Raw genomic sequence first — 20,419 nt, forward strand, 5'->3', positions numbered from 1 at the left:
TGCCGCCGCTGCAAGGCGGTGCACATGACGTCACGGCGGTCGGCACGATGCCCGCGCTTGCCGGCGTGCAGCCACCACGCGCTCACAATTCACCAAAAATGCAGTTATCCGTAAAAAAAGTGATATAAACACAATGTGTATCGGAACAGTACGCCTTCCGAGTTGAATTGCGAAACTTCCCTTAATTTTTTTTCATATTTTTTCTTCATGTATTCCTTTAACTCAAACCTTTTTACAAGTGAATAATTATACCGTTCTCGGAAGCAGTTCGGAACATTCAGGGCTTTCATCACTATCGTTAGCCATGTCTAGCTACGGGGCAATGGACCCCCAACCCTCATTTAAAAAAACAAAACAAAAAATAAAATAAACACGAAAAACCATTCTTGCAATTTGGCAGCAGCTGCAGTACTTTAGCAAAATAGAAGAGCGAAATAAAGCACCAGCCCGATTCTTCTCTTCTATCAATTCTCTTCACTCACTCATCTCACCATTTAGTCAGTGTGTACAAACTATACTGACGCTTGCATGAGAAATTGGCAGTAGTTTACAGCTGCTAAAATTACTGAAGGTGACCTTAAAAGTACCACCAATTTCTTTTTGTCTCAAATAGGGCAAGCCCCGGGCGGGGGGGGGGGGGGGGGGGAGGGGGTACTGCTAAAAACGAAGTATCATTTCTTTCTGACGGGTTCTATGTTTAGTCTCGAAAACAATGCACAGTGAACAATAGCAGAAGGAGGTAGAGTTGTTTCTTTTTCCCACTCTATCTTGAAGGACAAAAACACGCAACTCCTACTGAAAAGGGGTCTCAAAAGGGGTGCAGCGGTACACCGAACGCTCTGGAAACCTGTATCAATGGCTGCTATCCGGTGCATGCTCACTGCCTTGTACATTGCTATCGGTAAGCTTCTGTTGAACTCGTTCTGTGTTTTTTATATATTCTATCGATTTCCTTTCATTCACTTTTCGACGCATCTGCCGTAACGCGACACCCCCCTTTAAATTGTTCAGCTGAAGCTATCTCTTGCTTATCGGCAAGTTGGCACTTGAACGTTTACGCTTTAATATGTTACACTAGTGCAGAATAAATCTCTACAGAACAGTAATAGCTTAAACAGCAGTGAATTTTATGCCACATTTTTCGTCTCTATCTCACGAAACTGGGGCAGGCTACAAGGTTTTAATCAAAAAGCGCAGGCTTTGAGTATCGGCTTATTCTAATTGTGGAATTACAACACCTTCCCTAAGTTCGTTTCTTGAAAGTTATGCAGAACGCACGCACTGTTGACATAAATGGAAAGCGACACATTGTAGGTAGCTCTCTAAATATCCTGGTTAGGGTGTACGCAATGATTTCCGAGATTGCACAATGCCTCCCTGTAAGCTAAACAAATGCAACAAGATGAGAGCTTACGCCAAATGGTTTATGCTCATGTTGGAAGTTTATGCAGCCATGAAACAATGACAAGGAGGGAATAACATGAAATGAAAATAGGACAAACGCATGTTTCGAACAAGCTTTCTGGATTACGAAAGAAAAATCTAAAGAGTTTACCAGCTTTTGCGCGGGAATGGCATAGCGGCTATTTAATATAACCAAGAAAGAAGGAAAAAAAAAACAGTAGCCAAAAGAAATTACCCTAGCTTGCATTGGAGGCGCAATGCTAAAGAGACAGCGGAGCTGATGGGCACTTAGCTAGTCCTGGCTTTTTGACTAGGCGAAGCACTACCAAGTCCTCCCCAGCATTTGCTAGAATTTATTGTATAATTGATCGATTATTAATCGGCTATTGATTGGCTATCGATGACTGACTAAGCTTAAGTAGTCCCAACCATGCCTAGCTAGACTTCGCCAGGTTCAGCCTCGCTAGTTCACAGGAATATGTGCCATGGCGCTTGGATCCTTTCTGCACTACCGCCAGGATCGGCCCACATTTTTTGTTCTCGATGGACGGACTAACGGCCGGTTTAACAGCTCAGCTGTTCAAAAAAATTTAAGAAGTTGGCGCATCTTGAAGCGCATTGAAGGCCCTGTGACTGTCACCATGGGTTGAAAGCAGGGTGATAATCTTGTAGCGCAGAGATGAAGTGGCACTGAGTTCGTAAAATCTTTTCACATACAAAAATCGAGACGATACATGCGCTGGCCAAGCAACTACTGCACTGGTAAAAAAAATGGTAAACTCGGCGGTAATGCAGTTCCGATAAACGTGAAACCTGGGGAAGTGTGGAGCAGTGCATCGCCGGTGCTTCCCTTGTGATTTCCTTGTGTTTATCTTTGTTGTGTTTAGCTACTCTTTTCACGATGTTGAGAACAGCTTGCCTGCTCTGCGAGCAACTTCAGCTTCTCGGGCGCGCACCGCTTGATCAGCGCTGCGTCGGCGCTGTCTTTCGCGGGCGAGAGCCCGCTGTCGCTCCAAGCGTGCTGGCTGCTCGGCGTTCATAGCGGGAGGGAGAGTCCGGGAGCGTGGGATTGATGATTATGATGATGGTGATTTAATGGCATCTCATTTGAAAGTGGGCTGTGACAAATAGTCACCTAGCCTGCTTGATTCAGTCAGGTATACTATACATAATCTTTATCTAGTATTTTTGTATACCTCTCCATTATTCTTTTTCTTTTTTTCAAAACGTACCTTGTACTATGATTTTAAGAGATCAGGTCGTATCAATCTCGTCCCTTTTTTTTCACCAATACTCTAATTGTCTCTTGCCAATCTCGACTGCTGACCGGTCCCAAGCGCTTCTGTAAGTTTTACGTTAACTACGCTTCTCGCTAGGTGAATCCCGTCGCATTCCATTAGGATGTGCTGATTTGTCTCCGGATCTTTACTGCAGCATAGACATGCCTCACATAGTTCCGAATATTTGCTCCGCTTTGTTTTGGTCCTTAGGCAACCGGATCGAGCCTCAAATTGCAAGGCACTGCCCTTTGTGTTATCGTACAGATCGTCATTTGAGCGCACCCTATCGTATGATGAAAAAACAACTGTCGGATGAAAAAACAATTGTCCGCAGGTGGGGAACGAACCCACGTCTTCGCATTACGCGTGCGATGCTCTCACCATTGAGGTACCGCGGAACCGTTTTCCCATCCACTTTCTGGGGTATTTATGTTTTCCGCGGTAGCTCAATGGTGAGAGCATCGCACGCGCAATGCGAAGACGTGGGTTCGTTCCCCACCTGCGGACAGTTGTTTTTTTCATCCATTTTCACTTTCATTAATTTATCATTTCTTTAATTCAATTATTAAGTACAAGTAATTTTCCCCTATGTTGTCCTTGGTGTTATTGTTTGTTGGCTCATTATGATATGCTTATTAAAAATCGGGCCCCTCGGTTCCCTTTCTTCTTGTTCACTACATAACGAGGGCTCGAATCCGGCAACAATGATGCCTTCAGGTAGCATATGTGGGTTTATTGATCAGTTGCCATCACCCAAAAAGATCACGTGCTCGTGACGCCTGCGGCAGAAAGGATGTTCCACATCCGCCCTATGGTTTGTGAGTGGTGGCGCTGGCTAACACTCCCAGGGTTAGTTCTAGTTGTAAAACATAAATACCCCAGAAAGTGGATGGGAAAACGGTTCCGAGGTAGCTCAATGGTGAGAGCACGCGTAATGCGAAGACGTGGGTTCGTTCCCCACCTGCGAACAGTTGTTTTGTCATCCATTTTCTTTTTCATTAATTTATCATTGCTTTAATTCAATTAATAGGTACAAGTAATTTTCCCCTATGTTGTCCTTGGTGTTATTGTTTGCTGCCTCATTATGATATGCTTATATATATATATATGCAGTGTCATTGAAGCTTCATAGCAACACGGGCAGTATGCTAAAGTCTGGTTGCACGTGCCACCAAATTGTTAACAAGGACAATCCACCTCTAACCATGACTTCCCGATTTGCTAGGCACAATCTGACTCCGCCACAAAACAGGCGTGCCTTGCGAGAAACGCCAACACCAAGACCCCCGTTGTGGCGTAATGTCTATTTCCCTTTAGGTTAGATTCATGTGTTAGGGCTATGGTTCGTTCCGTCCGCTGACCGAGCGTGAGAACTCATGGTAAGCGAATACCGCGGAGTGCAGCTCACATGCAAAACGCCACGCACGGCGTGATTTGCGCCTGTCAGTCATGACACACACTCAGTGCACGTCGTTCAGGGTTCCTACGTTTGCCGGATGAGAGCACTACTATACTCGTAAACGGGCTTAGGAACATTAGAAGCTCACCGAATGTTCCCTGGAATAAAGTATGGTATCTTCATTAGTATGGCATCATCATTACTACCACCTTAATTAGTGTCAACTACGCGAAGAAGGCCCCTTAACAGTGATCTCCTGTTAGCCTTGTCTTGCGTCAGAACACTGTATCCTGTGCTTTCAGACATCATAATCTCATTACACCAACTAATTCTTGACCGTCCTCGACTGACTTTTTTTTTCCTTGGCACCCATTCTGTGACTCTATGTTGGATCCTTGTGATTATATTATTGCTATGTCTAACTGAACGCAACGCACAAAATAATATCAGTAGTGACACGCGTACATTGTACATTTCTTGATTATTTTTTTACATGCACATGGTTTCACCAGATAAAAACTTAAGGCTATCGCTTAGTGCAAGATGCGCCACCAAGCATCGCAACTTCCTGTAATATCAGCTTTGATTCTATCTGTTGTCTATATTGTCGCCTTACCTTGTATAATAAAATTACATGCACGACGTGAATAGTGCTGTGCTTTCTAGCACACACACGATCGCGAGCATATTACGGCAGAATCAACGACGAGTCATATGTAACACGCGCTCGACCAGCTTATCAAATTTCCACGAGGGACAGCTGTTCTCACCGCTTTCGTTGTGCTTCAGTGCTATTTGCTTTTCTGGGCACAGGTTCACCCTATAAAGCAGTAAATTCGTTACTGACCGTTGTGCTGCTATCTGCCTTTTCCTGTCACCGCAATGCTACAATAGTCTTGTAGGAATACATCTAATAGTTGATTCCTGTAACCACGTGAATGAGCCTGTTTGATTGTGCAACAGCTGCGGATAGAAAACGCCACAATCGGCACATGTTAGTAGGCTTTCAGATGTTTTCAGTCTCCCATGCGGATCCTTGCATGTTGAGTGAATTAGTGAATTTCTACTAGCAAACATTTGGTACCAACACTCACTGTTTCGCATGTCTTTTGGATGTTTATTGTTATTCAGAATACGTTAAACTGGCATCATGCAGTATCGCGCGCCTTTAAGCGTCCTGAACCACCCCTTGGGCTTGGTGAAAAGATACATTTGTTATAGTGAGGCATAAATTAATAAAATAAGAGCCTCTGCCCGCACCATAAGAATATAGCAGGCAGTCCGCAGATAGCATAAGTTTCTGCGAATATCTCTGCCAAATTTTGCAGTCGCAAGCGATGCGCGAAGTCACCTTTTTCTCAAACGCTCTCTTTCCAACAGAAGCTTGCTCTTCACTCTTTCCGGGGCACTTTATTTCGTTATATAGCGCATTCCTATACGCGGCTGCTATTGCCCAATAGCTGACATCGATCAAGGAGGGTGTTTGGATCAGTGCGCTCCTTCCTACTGTTACCGAGTGTATTGACGCAGTTTAGTACACAGGCTGAAGTAAGAGAAAATCTGCTTTCGAATTTCGATAATAATTACGTACTTCCGGAAGAAGCTGATTATCGTCAGCACCCGCTCCGCCGCGGCCGCCCGCGTAGGAATTACCGTTACCTCCCTGCTTATCGGTGTCATAGCCATCGGGTCTCGCTAATTTCGACTAGTTTTGAGCACTCGACTAGTCTCGAAGCACACGAAGCTTAAGGCCTGACCACACGCACGCTTGCCAGCGCGCGCTCACTCCTGCCACTCCTATAGTTAGACGCATTGGGAGACTTCGCCTCGTATTCAGCTATTGATAGCACTTCAAAATGCGCAATTTGTATGTGGCTATTATCCGTCGGGAAAGATGGGGCAGGGCAAAGCCTGTCCGCACCACGTAGCACGGCCAGACTGGAGCATACGAGCGCGAACGCGCTCACAAGCCCTCTCGTGCACCAAGCATCCCATCGCACCAAAGTTGCATGTGGATGCAATCTGCCACGTAGCGTAGATACCACGGCCGCTGTGGGGTGCCGGGACTAGTCCGCTGACAGAACTCACCGCGGCTCGCCGAGGACAACCGCGTTTGGCACGTCATAGGTGCAAAAACTTGGAGTACGCGTAAGCTTCGCCTTTAAGAGTGGAACGCGATAGCGTTATTGGATGCCGTTGACGCCTAGACCGACAACGTATTTTCTTTGACATTGAAGAAGCAGTGGAAGCACCGTATATTATGAAGAGCGAGCCGCGAAGACGACGATGGACAAAGTGGAAGAAAACACACATACACAAACGAGCGCAATGAATGCCAGCAGGCGCCCGTGTGTGTGTGTTTTCTGCCACGTTGTCCGTCGTCGTCTTCGCGGCTCGCTCTTCAGAATATGCTCAACCAAAATGCTCAGTCCTACATCCTTACACCGCATGGGATGCGTTTGATTGCCAGTAACTCCACTTATGCTCAGCGCATTGAAGTACTTTTTGCGGCAATGTATTTCGGAAATATTCTAGTTTAAATTCAAGTGCATTTCTCGGCATTGATAAATAGTGGTTCAGGGCCCTTTTCAGACGGAGCATTCCTGTATGCTTTGTGCGCATTCGCAGAGTTGTTGCAAGTGAATGTGGGTAAGCTAGGCCTTATATTATGCACTTCTGCATCAATAAGCAAATGAGACAATTTTTCTGCTTTTCCATTTCTGTCGAAGCGAGCAAACTATTGAACACATCTCTTATTTTCAGGTGTCCTACCTCAAGTGCACGCCCTGAATACTGGACAGTTGCAATGTCACCGCCCTGTTATTGATGGCAGGGTAACGCAATAAAATCTTACTTCTTAGGCTGAGTACGATAGAATAGTTTCTGCGATACGAATGAGCAACAATAGAGCACGCCATGTGCCATTCATATTTAAAGTTCTGATTGACGAAAATGCATCGTCAGCAGGAATACCTTCCTTTATTTTGTGTTACATGTCCAAGGAAGACAGGACACATAAAAGCAATGAAATCACCCCAGCAAGCGCAACTACGCATATTTTATTGCGGAATCGTACACGTAAAATAGAAGTATTTAACCACGCTTTTAAGCGAGAACACCAGCATTTCATTCTCTCGGAGGTGCACACCATCGCAATCGGCGTGGTCTTCCCTATACTCTTGACATTTTTTAGGAAGAGATATTTTATAGAGGTACGCAATACGCCGAAAGGGGAAGCTGTGGCCCATCTCAAATTAAAAGTGGTTTGGCAATACTGTGGCAAAACAGTATTTACTAGAATAGAAGGAAAAATTATTAGAATGACTTCAATGCAATTTAATATACTTATTTACGCAGCACAGCACATCAACACCTTTCATGCATTTCTGCATCAGGTTTTGGAGACCGCTAAGGGAAATACAATGTTTAGGAAGATAACACTTTCTTAAAAATCAGAGCGCAAGAACACTGTCGCATCTGTGAGATCTGTTATTAGATAACCCTGATATGAAGTGCGAACAAAAATACCATCTGCAAAAATAGGTAATTACTTACTGTGTACAAACTACACTGCTTATTCCACGTAACGCATGCTGTGTCTCGACAACATCGAGTTGTTCCTTTCACGTAACCAAGTACCATCAGTGTAGTCAGCTCTCGGTGATATTTGAGCGTGACGTTAAAAGTAGGGTTATCGGAACTTCTTTAGGATTAGTGAAATTACTTTTACCTGGACAAGATATTTTGGTTTCGAAGTTGTTTGAAAACAATGGATCAGAAGAAATGAACATGTCAGCCTGTTATATGTTAAATGAACGGCTATTGCTACATAGTGAATGAATAAATGAATAAACCTTTATTTGAAACGGTGAGTTAGTTGGCAGTCGAGGTGGGAGGGTCCCTTATTCCAGCAACCCTCTGGCTTGGATCGCCCTCCGGGCCCGGGCGACGAGTACATAAGGAATAATTTTTTCCGCAGCTAAAGGAAAACCTTATGTGACCTTATTACAAAACTATGAAGCTCTCACCAGCAAACGCTGTCCTTGAAAAAACTTCGCAAAGGCAATTTCAAGAAACCACACAGCAGTTCAGTCATTGCAAATGTAACAGAGGAATATTTTTCTGCGTTTCAAGTTTTAAGCATGGATTGAATGAATCCTGCATTTCTGGAGTATAATTACAATGAAATTGCGCAAAATGTTTTAGCACTGTACGCAGATTACTTCCGGTGCTGTTCTCGCTTGGGACCATGGATTGTGTATATATAATTTTCGAGCAAGAAATGTTAATCATGTTTAAATGTTCAACTCACACTTGAAGTCCCTGAATGGCCCAGGTGCTAACGGGGTATCCCGTTTCACCTTTACAATGACCATACTTAAATCCACTTACGCGATTCTACCACCAACGGATGCATCTGGTCACCAATAGCAACTTCAGATTAAAGCTGCTTAAACTAATGTACTCTTGTCTCTTTTTTAATTATCAGGTGACCGCTTGCACTTATCCGTGTGCCATGACTTCTGCAATAACAGATCAACATGTTTTCTTTCTTCATGAGCCAAATTGGACGCCATGCATGGTAAGGATTGGTCTTGAAGTTGTTAATATATTTATGGTAATAATTGGTATAAAGAAACAGAATCGAGATACAACCGTCGACACCAGTGCAGTTGACTTCTCTTGTGTTTGCTCGAAGCATCCGGTTATCAAAATATTGCTTTTTCTGAAATATTACCGCTCGCAAAATCCAGATACACCAATATCCAGAAGCAGCTTTGTAATAGCCCTAAAACGCCGCTTGCAATTTCCAAGGCACTGAGACAACGTAAAATCATCGTATGTTTTCCACTACACTGGCAACGTTTCTGCTCCCAGCCCTCCTGATCACGTGTAATCTGCGAATTGTAGGTGTAAGAATTCATGAAATAGTTCCCTCTGTTCTTTTTTTAGGCCCCTGTCTACCTCCTTGTGGGCGATGATATACTGTAGCAGGTGAAACAACAATATGGAAAAGCAATCACAAGTAAACAGCAGGACACGTTTAAAAGTTAAGATGTGTTGCAGCTTTAACGTACATGCACAGGTACCAGTAAAATGTGAATTTGCAGTAAAATGGCAAACGTGGCACTTCCCATTTGCGGTATTGCAAACGCCTATAAATGAAAACGCGGTTCAGCCCCTACTCTGCATTGCCTAATGATTGCAAGCGACACGATGCGTTCCATGCGTTGCGCCCTTGGCCCAGGAGCATCTCTCTATTCGCAGCATGAGTTGCACACCGCCGACGGAACGTCAAGGTCACTACATATGTGCTTCACGTTACATGTCAGCCAAGTGTCTTCCCGAGTGTCACCGCTAACAAGCCCGTGCATGCTGAATGCATTTCAGTACCATGACCTTGTTGCATTCATGCGAGGCAGGCACCAGAACATGACAGTATGAATATAAAATTCTTTCAGCGCTTGGAAAGTTTCGGATTATTTCTTTATTTAGTTGGTTATCCTGCACGGTATAAAGGACAGACCACGCAGGAGCCATGCATATAAATGCTGTGAGTAATAGCCAGTCCACAAGTGGCCAAATCAGGCAGGAATATTGCGGATTTGTTTATGCATTCAGCACCACTATGTGCTGCTGTAGGTCGCCAGCTATATAGCGTCCTGTTATCGTGCAGGAGATCGCGGGTTTGATTACCAGCCACTGCGCCTGCGTTTTAATAAGATCTTCGGCGTCTCTTCTTGAGTGGTGTGTGCACGTTAAAGAAACTTACGTGGTCAAAATTAATCCGGCGCTCTCCACTTCAGCGTATCGTGTGGTTCGCGTGTTGCTGTGAGACGTGAAATCGCGACAGTCAGTATTAAATACCGCATAGATGTGGTCTGTCTGAAATGACCACTGATTCGACTATTTGACTCCAATGTTGCTCCACTGGGTGCAAAGGCCTAGGCGTGTGAAGAGCGGGGGTTACTGAAACTGGCTGTTCTTCAGGAGCTTTCCGTAGATCCGAAATTAAGGAGCTGTTGAAACATTGGCGCATAAGTTTTGTGCTACTTGTCAGGTGCTTTAGTGCGGCTCGCGAACAGCTGGACGAAATACATGTATTCGTTGCAGGAAATAACCAGCGCCTCTACAATGTAGCGATTCATTTAACTCGATTATATTGCATAATTATCATCGACTGATGACGACTGGCAGATATAGATAATAACGCAGGACCAAGTGCCGCTCACGGTATTATGAAGCACAAATATAAAACTAGTTATGGATAGAATTGTTACCTATGCGCAGCCCAAGCTGTCGATCTGTTCTTGGTAACCTGTAATTTTTTCTGTCATGTATGGCATTCTTTTTATATTTTTTGCCAGCCCCAATCTCTTCTTCTTCTTTATGGGGTTTTACGTGCCAAAAGCAGTTCTGATTAGGAGGCACGCCGTAGTGGAGGGCTCCGGCTTAATTTTGACCACCTGGGGTTCTTTATCGTGCACTACAACGCAAGCACACGGGCGTTTTTGCATTTCGCCTCCATCGAAATGCGGCCGCCGTCGCCGGGATTCGATCCCGCGACCTCGTGCTCAGCAGCGCAACGCCTTAGCTGACTGAGCCACCCCGGCGGGTCTCGTATCACATAAGCTTTGGTTTAAGAACCAACACTTCCTGTGTCTCTTTTTCTGCCATAGCGCCACAAGCAAAGATGCACTTATTTATGGCATATTTTGTTAAGGTTAAAATAATTCATCTTATATTTCAGGTGAAACTGTCTGCCAAACCAGATAAGAAGACTTACGCTTGAGTTTATTTGAAAGTGTTCAGTGGATTCAGCAGTATCCAAAAAACCGCACGGGACAATTGATCACTGAATACCCATGTTCACGCTGAGATAAAGTTCACATACATTTCCTATATTTGAGCTAATCTACTACGAAATAAAACTTACCTCAACGTTTCCATCTTGTTTCCCCAAACGACTGTGTTTAATGACAACGCTACATCGATCCGCCGTAGCTGACAGCTAATGCCACATATGCTGGTAAATTGGAAGTACCATGAAATATGTTGAAAAAAATATCAGTTGAAATATGTCTCTTATGCCAGTTGACGTATTGTTATGATTATTCACTTGGAACAATCGCGTAATCTGTACTGCAAGGTCTGCTCGCGATTTTTATTGCCAATTTTTTATCGTCTTTTATTCCAGTATGGCTATTGCTTCGATGGACACTGCCACACAGAAGAGAATCATCATGCATTGAAGCGCAAAAAGCGGTCACTCAAGCCATTCTTCGCAGGATTGTATTTAGGAAGACGCTGGGGAGAAGCACGAGCGAGACGACTTTATAGGTTCCATAGAATCTTTGGCAGGCGTTAATTCAGTGGCGCAATCAGATGACAATGGCTGAAAATGTTTGTCTGGCGTCAAAGGTCTTCAACAGCTGCAAGAGTCATTTGGTACACTTGGAGCCGTGGATTTAGTCAGTCATGCTGGTGGTGGTTGCAGTGGATTGTGTGTTCGTGTTCTGACCAATACGTAAATACTCTAGTCATTTCCGCTGGAAATAAATGTTCTTTTCTGCCCATACTTACTTCTGTTATAAAGTCAAGAGTATGATGTTGAACTGCCTGTGTATTAACTATTTCTGACTTCTATAAGCACTGCTGAAGGACAGTGATTTCCACGTATGGTTCCACGTAGATGGACATAAAAAATTGAGGCGACACTTAAGGCTGCTTACGTGTAGGAACCCTTACAAAAATGAGTTTAGACTGTCTGTAGAATGTTTATAGACTACTTGTAGACAACTTTGCCTTTTTATAGATTTGTTCTTTTGTTGATAAATAATCTATAGACTGTCTATAGACAAAAGTTGATAAGATTTTTATTTATTTTTGTCTACTCACATTCTATAGACAGTTTATAGAAAAAAGTCGATAAGATGTTTGTTTATTCTTGTCTACTTCGTCTCTATAGACTAGCTATAGAAAAAAGTCGATACAGTTTTTATTTATTCTTGTCTATTCATTGTCTATAGATGGTCTACAGACAAGAATTGATAAGATTTTTATTTCTTTTTGTCTACTCCCATTCTACAGTCGGTCTACAGAAAAAAGTCGATAAGATGTCTGTTTACTTTTGTCTACTTCCTATCTATAGACTATCTATAGAAAAAAGTCGATACATTCTGTATTTATTCTTATTTATTCATTGTCTATAGACTGTCCATAGACAAAAGTTAACAAGGTTTTTGTTTCTTTTTGTCTACTCCCATTCTATAAGCTGTCTACAGAAAAAAGTCCATAAGATGTTTGTTTATTTTTGTCTACTTCCTCTCTATAGACAACCTATAGAAAAAAATTCGATACGGTCTCTATTTATTCTTGTCCATTCATTGTCTATACACCAAAATTAATAAGATTTTTATTTCTTTTTGTCTACTTCCATTCTATAGTCGGTCTATATACAGAAACAAGTCGATAATTTGTTTGTTTCTTATTGTGATCTTCCGCTCTATAGACTACGTATAGACCAAAGTCGATACCGTGTCTATTTATTCTTGTTCATTCTGTGTCTAAGGACTGTCTATAGGCGACAATCGATAACGTGCTGATTATTTTTGTATACGCCCGGTTTACCGATTTTCTATAGGCGAAAGTTGATAAGGTGTCTACTTCTTTTATCTATTCCCCATCTATAAATTCAGTCTAGACAAAAGTCGTTAAATGGTGTTTTTTGTCTATATTAGCGGTCTATACACCATTTATACGCAAAAGTTTTTCTGTTTGCTATTTCTTTAGCCGATTGCCAGTTTATAGAATGTCTACAGAGAAAAGCAATAAAGGTCACCATGGCATCTCTATCGTTGAATTACGCAGTTCTTAATTGTAATCTCTGTCGTTGAATTACGCAGTTCTTAATTATTATTTTACCAGATAATTAGGTGTTTAAGAGTCTGCTCGCCGAGTTCCATCCAGTATTGCACTGGTTTTTAACATGTAACCTCTGGGCCCGGCACCCTATAGTTAGTCGGGAATGCATCCCCGACGATAATTCTTCCTTGCGAACCACACGAAGGCGGAATATATACTTCTATGTGATTGAAATTATTCTTTAATGGTTTCCCATATCCCTCCCCCCCCCCCCCCCGATGAAGGCTATAGGGTGGGACATCACCAAAGATCATGTTAACTCGAGCGAACAGACCGTATACCGATTGCGGTAAGCTGTGAGATGAACTAAAGGACAGCCGATATTGTACAAGTCTTATTGCTCCACGTTTACTTGCCGCCTATAGACAAAAGTCGTTAAACTCGGCCCAACCCGTGTACGCTGTAACCTAGTGGAGGTACAGGCGGATAATAGGAGCTACGTTTGATGTAAGCCACTGGGATTGCATATACTGCTGACATTTCTTTAAAGCCTTTTTGTAGAGTTTATTATAGACACGGTGTATATACTTCCTCATTTGTTCACCACATTATATGACCTCCGTAGTCGCTCTCGGCAATCCTAAGACAGTCTTTACAGTTGTTTTTCATTGCATTGCTTTTGGGGCAGGAAAATAAAGAAAACAAACTGCCCATCCAATCATGTAAATAGAGGTTATGAATGCCAGTTTTAGCAAGAAGCGGATTACAAACAGGCATCATGCTAACAGCACAGAGACTTGTAATGTGTATAGCTGACAACACAGAATTTGCTACTGTGCGATGAACCGATGTCGCGCATGTGGTGTGCGCCTTATGTGTCGTCTGATTCTCAGGTACTCTTTAGGTTCTCCCCATATCTAGGCTGCATCACTAATATCGGGTGGTTTTTCGCAGACTGATATCCCGCGCTATAAATTCATTAAAGTTTCCCGTTCACTTACAATGTGCGCCAGATACTCTGAGCCCACCCAGTCCTTTCCAGGCGATATATGCTTCTGCGGCCGAGCATATGCGTACGTCATTAGTGTATTGATTGCTTTGACATATCACCGGAACAGACAAATGTGCACTAACATGTGCGCAGGTATCCCATTTGGCGGTACGTTGGAAGCTATGCTAGAAATGCACTGCATTACTTATCGTCGTTGGCCATAATGCTAGCGCCTGACGTGCGTGCTAACGGTTTTTACAAACACTGCGTTCATCCAAATGTGCGCTCTTGCTCCATGCGATAGCCCACAGCATTTGTAATACAGCGCGCCAAGGCATTTCCTTCTTCCATGGAAAGAACTGAAAAATGGAAGGTAAAAGCAACCGGTTTCGCGCGCATGGAACGCAGAGAGAGAGAGCGCGCGCGACAATAAAAAAAAAAAAAAAAGAAAAGAGAAGGGCAAAGGCGCTCCGGTTTCTCGGAGCACGTACGCCGTCGGCGATGTCAGCGCCTGCGCATGCGCAGCGGCAGCAACGGCGGCGCGCCATCTCTCCGCGTCGATTTGAATTCTCAACGGCTGCGCCAGGCAAGTCAACGCTTGTTGCTGCTGCTGAGCTGCCTGCACCTTTGCGTCTGTGTATTCGTCTCGACTTTGTGGCATCACACGTCAACTACACTGAACGGTAAGTTCGTCACTAGCTCATGACTAGGTGAGCGTATTTCGTAGCGCGAACCGGCTGCATGTAATGTAGGCGACTCGGGCGTACTGTCGATTTGTCGTTTGGTTTGTAAACGCGCTCGGGTTCTCGATTCTACTATAGGGAATGTTTAACGGCAAGCGATCGCTCGCGCTTGTTCATTTTACCGTCATTGTCAATGTCCGTTAAAAAGGAAATACAGCATGTTTAACGTGAATACTGAGCAGAAATAAGCGCGGATTGTGTGTGTTAAGCGGCGTACTGTGGGCAGGTCTCGTTTTGTGGCGCTCGATCGGCGGCCATAAACGCTGCGCTGCCTGTCTAATAAAACTCATCTAAAGCGCTTTATGTATATACCTCGAAATTGTGCTAGAGTGACGAATTGTCTAAAAGAGACCTACAGTTTAATAAATGCTAGCGTACTCAGATGAAAGGCCGTGTTTGCGGGTCATGCATCAGCAGCGTGTGCTGCCGTTTTCGTAAGTCAAAAGTAGGAGTATTTATGGGGTTCCTGGCAACCAGTATAAATATATATAACCGCAAAAGCTTTCAGAGCAGGAAACTTGCGATAAGCCCAGTCAATCGCAGCTTCGCAACTTAACCGAAAGAATTGGAGAACAACAAATTAGTGACTCGGGGAAGCACCCTTTACACGTTTGAAACTGAAGCCATTGGTTTGAGGAGAGTTTGAATATTTTCTGTGCTGTGCTCGTGTTGCCATGAATTACGAACTTGGACAAGCCCTAGTCAGCTTTATTAAACAAGTGCTTCAATTCAGATGAATCTAATAGTGCATTCGAAGTGACTGACGTGTTATTCGTTATAATTACAATTATGTACTGGCAGTAATTTGGAAAGCATTAAACCACAATATTTTTATTGCCCCTAAACTGCGGGTGTCATAGACTGCCACGGAATTTTCATGAAAACAGCCAGGGAAAGCTTGGAAAAACATCAGGGAAATTGAAAATGTCAACATAGGTATGCTGTCTTGTTATTTCCATACAATGTTTCCAGAGAATCGCTGTCTTAAACATATTTTTGAAGCATTTCACCTCCCAAAAAATTACAAATTGGTACGATTTTCTGAAAAAGAAATGAAAGGGAAGCATGCTGACATGGCATTTCTTACTCAATCTTTTTGCATTACGTAAGTGTCCTGAACCTCGAAACTCTAGAAAAAATACTCTAGAAATGTTATCGAGCGCCTTCAATTATTTACTGTGATAGCATTCATTGTAATGACATTTTCAGTTTTGTTTCCCAGGAGGTGCATATGTATCGTGCCACAACACAGAAAGTGCTCACGGGGTATTTCTGGTGCTCATGTGGTATTCCTAACTTGCAACCGTGTCAGCATTCCCAAAAGATATGATTATCTATAGGAAACTACGTGACCTTATCGACACAATCAATCCATCTGCCTTCTATTGAAGTTATGGCCAATGATGTATCAGTTAAGAGTACGAGAAAGACATTTAAGTGTGTATTAAGGAAAATAAATTACAATCTTTGGCATGATACGTTCAATACTCCAGTCACTCTTCTGAGCATGTCATTCCGCGCGGGTGTATTTAATTACCAACCAAAAAATGTAAGCAGTCCAACTGGGTAGCCTAGTTTCAGCAATTAATACAGAGGTCATTTGGGTTAATTAAGTTCATTAATGTGTCATATGGCCTTGTCATAAAATGTAACATACTGTTTCTGGCACCAGCAGCAATTGTAACAGTTTAATTGTTCATCATACGGTAGAGCGAAACATTATGCGATGGTACTGTTTTGTACTGACAAGCAGCCATTAGGCATACTTAAACCGTATTAAGGATTGACTTAAGTGGTTTGAGCGAATATATTAAGCTGCTTAATGAACGTATAAATAATACACATTTGTTAGTTTTGCCTCACATTGTTGTATCTACATATTTGCAGCATGCACCGGCAGCACCTTCGGAACGGCTTACACGAAGGTCAAGGCCAGCCTGGCAACCATGCTTGCCAAGGGGAAGCAGCTGTAAATATGTAAATATTCTCTTTTGATGATAGCATAAGACATGTATTTTAATAAATTAATGTATTATATCGTTCAATAAAAAACAGTTAATTCAATATCGGTGCACTTGTTTTCTTTGTTGCGCTGCATGAGTCTGCACTAGTGGAATTGCTTGAAATATTTGTGTCTGCAACATATGAGAGTGCAGCTGGTTCAGGATCATTAATAATCTATTAACATGAATGCATAAATGCAGATGGGAAGCAACAGCTGCACATGCATAATATACGTTGAAAATTTTGTTCCTGCCATATGTAAACAAAATTTTTAACTAACTTGCAGATAGTAGATTTCATTCAAGCGAATGCATTGCATGCGACTAAACTTTCTTCAATGTGCAATTACACAAATGCTCATGCAGCTTTACATAATGATTCACGGCTGCATACATTTTAGATTTTTGACTGCTTCCATCTGCATGCATGCTTTTCTATGTACAGTTCCCTATCTATGTTCCCATATGCATACTGGGTACAATAAATTTTTGTAGACATTTCCAATAAACTGCTTATTAGCAAACCCCAGCAGCGAGTGTTTATAGAATAACATTGCCTGCCGAAACATAATTGGCAAAATGTGGTGTATTATCTAGTATATATGGTGTCCCAGTAATTTTAGCCAAGCTGGTCAAGGAAAATGAAAGGTTAAAAAACAACACGGTGCAAGATATATGATCATAAAAAGACCTACAGGTCAGACTTCTGAATTCACGGCCGAATGCACGCCATAGGTCTTAAAATTGTATCTTACTGCAGCGTCTTTTCTTAATATTATTTTTCATTGAACAGCTTCACTAAATTTAAGTTAGCTGGGACACCCTGTAAAATTCTAAGGCTGAAGTCTTTAGATTTAGCTATAGACTGATCTACAGGAACTCTCTGTAGGCAGACTGTACCACATTCTACAAAAAGTGTAAGGGCATAAGTCCATATACAGACTATACTGGTATATAGGAATAGTTTATAGTCTATAGACATTTCATAGACATGTCTACAAAAGTAAAACTACATAAGCCTATAGACTTTTGCCTATAGACACTCTGCAGACATTTGTCTACAAAAGTGAATTTTTATTGATCTATAGATCGTCTATAGTCAGTCTATAGAATCAGACATTTTGTAGACTAGTCTACAAAAAGTGTATGGCCATAAGTCCATATATTGTCTTTAGACTGGTCTATAGGAATAGTCTATAGATAGTCTATAGACGTTTGCAGATAATTTATAGACATGTATACAAAAGTAGAACTAAATAAGCCTATAGACTTTTGTCTGTAGACATTCTGCAGACATTTGTCTACAAAAGTGAATTTTCATTGATCTATAGACCGTCTATAGTCAGTCTATAGACTCAGACATTTTGTAGACTAGTCTACAAAAAGTGTACTGACATAAGTCCATAGACTGTCTATGGACTGGTTTATAGGAATAGTCTATGGATAGTCTATAGACATCTGTCTATAGACATTTTATGGACTTACTTCTACAAAAGCATAACTATATAAGCCTATAGACATTTGTCTATAGACATTCTACAGACATTTGTCTACAAAAGTGAAACTTCATTGATCTATAGAAAGTCTATAGTCAGTCTATAGACTCAGACATTTTGTAGACTAGTCTACAATTAGTGTATGGCCATAAGTTCATAGACTGTCTGTAGACTAGTCTAAAGAAATGTCTACAAAAAGTCTGTTGACTTCATAGACAGATGTCTACAAACTTTATATAGACTTTCTACAAAAAATTTTGTAAGGGAATGAGAAAGGATTGCAGTTCCTTTGGTGAAACGTTTTTGATTGATGTCTTCGACATGCATTAAAGTTCTTTCTGCTGATTCGGTGTGAGGTTTTGCGTATACGTTTGCCACAGATCGGAAACATTCAGACCATTTTGCTGCAGAACGATTTCCTTTATTTCGAGCTGTGCGATCCACTATGTCTAATGTCTAGTGGTACGTCTGTCGTGATTATGTCATATCCCTCATCATTATGTTTAACAGTTGCAGCAGAGACAGACGCTTCAGAGTGCATCGCAGTAGAGACAGCACAGATGAAATCTGAGTAGCCAGTGATGCGCGGGAGCCAGCTCGCTCAATCTATACACTCATAACGCGGCGTCACCTCGCCCCATTGTCTGCTCCGTCACGTGGTCAGTGACGCACGCGCTAGGCCACACCTTAAGTTACCCAGATTGCTGCGACGTGACGTGTGCAATGACGCACGCACTAGGAACGCCTTTAGTCAGCCAGAACCATGGGGCTGCAATGGCGTCGTGGAAGCGTGGTCGTCTTGTGCCCTGGAGGCCGGGGTTCGATTCCCACCCAGACGCAAAAGTACCAAATTTTAATTTCAAAGACATTAATTTACTTTGTTTACAGGAACCTCCCGTAAAAATACGACCTCAATCAGAGCATTCTTTATTTGTTTTCATCAAGGCGAAATCCTTACATGGCTGATGTGTCGAAAATTTGACCGTCCGGAAAATTCAATGGCAGCGAAATTCAATGGCAGAAAATTAGGGATCGAACCCACGAGCTTTAGTGTAAAACAAAGCTGATTAAGGTAGAGTTAATTTGGTACTTTCGCTACCATCGCTTGGTCACGCCGGAATGTCTGCCTCATGGGACATATGATGCTTTCACATTAAAAAGAAAGCGATAAGTTCTTCAACATTTTGGGATCGGCAGGAGCAGATTTACTGTCTCTTCGACCACCTTCTCTTTTCTAACGTGCCCTTGAGCCGGAGCGCGCGAGCGTTTTCTGTTTCACAACCATCAAAACGAGGCACCTGTAGCTTGGAATCGAACCCGCGACATGGTGCTTGCCAGCAGAACGCCCTAGCCACCATGGCGGGAGTGGGAGCAGATTAGAATTACACCGAATGACTGAGAATGTGTTGAAAACTGACTGACTGTTTAAGACTTTAACAATATAAATTCACTGGCTGTATTTTACAATGACAGCTTTGATTGGGCGGTGAGCGTCAGCCACATAAGAACCTACCAATATATATAACGGAGATCTAAAGATGCGCGCGTCACGTGCCCCTTTTCCTTGTTTCTTCGCGACAGCTCGCGCTTTGAGAAGCTGATGATGATGTGTGGCGTTTTATGGCGCAAGGGCCAGTTATGACCAAAGAGCGCCATGCCAGTGTTTGTGAGTGTGCAGTGGAGCGATGAATTCTGAGAAGTAGATGAAGCGTGGCTGTAAAGGGGCCTAAAAATAATCCCTGTAAAGTGCGTAAAATATAAATGTACTAAAATCATGGCAATGACTCATGAGGTGTACTATGAAATGAAGAATGCACTGAGAAAGAATGACACGGTATTTAAAATATTTAGGATGCAGTAATTGGCAAGAAGCACTACTGCCTATACAGAGCCCTTGAACCACAAGGGCCTGGAGGCATGTGAAATAAAAAGTGGTCGCAGTTTCACCTGAAAGGCGAAGCATGAATTGCGATAGCAAACTTGTAGAGAGCTATACGGAGTAATGATATTAGCTTTATCAGCTGTATAAACTTGGACATGCAGCAGCATCGGCAACACGCAGAACTGTTGTCGACGCCATCGGCGTTTTGCCCGCGTTCGCTCAAAATGCGTGCGGCGTTGGTGACTGTTGCCGGAGCCTGTGATATAGATAGGCACTGCGTGCCGCAGCTAAACGTCGCCTCCCTTCCCTCCCCCTCCCCCACGGCTTCTCGCGCGTCGGAAGAAGGTGCGTTTGCT

General features: G+C 42.7%; 1 long non-coding RNA gene and 1 other non-coding gene across 2 annotated transcripts; both read left to right on the forward strand.

Moving 5' to 3' along the window:
• The first annotated feature begins 785 nt into the window (after window positions 1-785).
• LOC119443911 (uncharacterized) lies at window positions 786-11,662 on the forward strand. Its single transcript, XR_005190357.2, has 4 exons — window positions 786-901; window positions 6,847-6,917; window positions 8,573-8,665; window positions 11,282-11,662. It is a non-coding gene; the product is annotated as an uncharacterized LOC119443911 (long non-coding RNA).
• On the forward strand, window positions 3,120-3,191 carry Trnaa-cgc (transfer RNA alanine (anticodon CGC)). Its single transcript has one exon. It is a non-coding gene; the product is annotated as a tRNA-Ala (tRNA).
• Window positions 11,663-20,419: the final 8,757 nt, after the last annotated feature.

This window comes from Dermacentor silvarum, chromosome 3, assembly GCF_013339745.2.
Source record: "Dermacentor silvarum isolate Dsil-2018 chromosome 3, BIME_Dsil_1.4, whole genome shotgun sequence".
NCBI lineage: Eukaryota > Metazoa > Arthropoda > Arachnida > Ixodida > Ixodidae > Dermacentor > Dermacentor silvarum.